The sequence below is a fragment of the Protopterus annectens genome, chromosome 5.part1, assembly GCF_019279795.1.
Source record: "Protopterus annectens isolate FY-2018-M chromosome 5.part1, PAN1.0, whole genome shotgun sequence".
NCBI lineage: Eukaryota > Metazoa > Chordata > Ceratodontiformes > Protopteridae > Protopterus > Protopterus annectens.
The window spans coordinates 362,325,198-362,326,560 of record NC_056736.1 but is presented as its reverse complement, the minus strand read 5'-3'; the positions used below and the strand labels follow the sequence as shown (position 1 = coordinate 362,326,560).

The 1,363-nt window shown below is 44.5% G+C and overlaps 1 non-coding gene across 1 annotated transcript; it reads right to left on the bottom strand.

The window, feature by feature from the left end:
* Positions 1-580: 580 nt before the first annotated feature.
* On the bottom strand, positions 581-670 carry TRNAR-UCU. Its single transcript is given in 2 exon segments — positions 581-616; positions 634-670. It is a non-coding gene; the product is annotated as a tRNA-Arg (tRNA).
* Positions 671-1,363: the final 693 nt, after the last annotated feature.

Below are 1,363 nucleotides of genomic sequence, written 5' to 3'. Positions count from 1 at the left end.
CTGATTTTCATGAGTCTGACACTAATTCTGAGGACATTCCTCACTGCCTTCTGAAGCTTCTCTCTCACCACAATTCTCACACCATTTCTATTCTGTCCTCTTGTCTGTAGTAGACTCTGGATCCCAAGCCAAGTGGCTCTGCTGCACTGTCATTCCATCTTGTCTCCTGGATACATAGGATGTCTAACCTCCTCCCTACCATCATGTCCTCTACTTCCAAGCTGTGTTCTGTCAGTGAACCTACACTGAGTGTAGCAATTTTTAGTTCATGTTTGGCAGGTTGATTGGTTTTACATTCGGCTCTCGCGCAACACAGCTATCCCAGGTATCCTAGGCTGGGCAAATGGACAGTGGCTTATTGACCCAAGGCTACTGGCACACACTGACCAATAGGGGGACATACACCCTTCCCACTGTTAGCATGGGTCCCTGATGACATAGGTTGAAGTAAGACAGGTTCATAGGTTGGTACTAGGCTATTGGCCCTAGGGCCTATACATGCCTAGCCATAACAATTCCCTGGCTATTGCTTCCCACAATATTTACTTCCCTGGACCCCTGTCTAGCAGAGCAAAAAAGCCGACTCTAGTGGGACTTGAACCCACAACCTTTGAATGCCTTTAACCATTTTATTAGAAGTCCAATATGTTTTCCATTGCACCACAGAGCCAGCGGAGTGTCCTCAACCCACTTATCACTGGCAAATGCCCATACCTATTTGGAGACATCAGTCAAGAAGATCAAATCATCTAGAGCCATGTTTTACACCAAGTGGCTAGCCCTATCACGGCATGTAGTCAGTGATCCATTTTCTCCTATCTTGAGGATACTGCTCACCACAGTAGATGCCCAAAGAAGTTGGTCTGTGCAACTTTTCCTCCACAGGGTACTATCTAGAGTGAGTGCTGCTACACACAACTCCATTCTTGGCTGAGTTTGAGATGGAAACATTCAGCATGTTTTTAGGAGATAGGAAGGACCCCACAAGGACAAAGGGAGAACATGCAAACACCATATAGGCATCGACTGGAGGTCAGGATTGAACCTTGTACCTTGTGCATGAGAGGTGAAGACTTTAATCATTATACCAACTATTTTTTGTTGATCATGCCTCTGTAGTTAAAGAATCCCACTGCAGCATGGTGTGTGATTGCATCTGTGCTTGCTTGTACAGATGTACATGTACACATACTCACTGCTTGTAATGGCTGACATGATGCACATTGTATTCCATAACCTAAACCTGCATGATCTCTGGACATAAGATGCGTATAAAAAATGTTTAGCTGTTATATATGATGGACTTTTGACTCTTCTCCCCCATGGCCTGCAAAATAAAATAGATACCATAAATGAACGAATC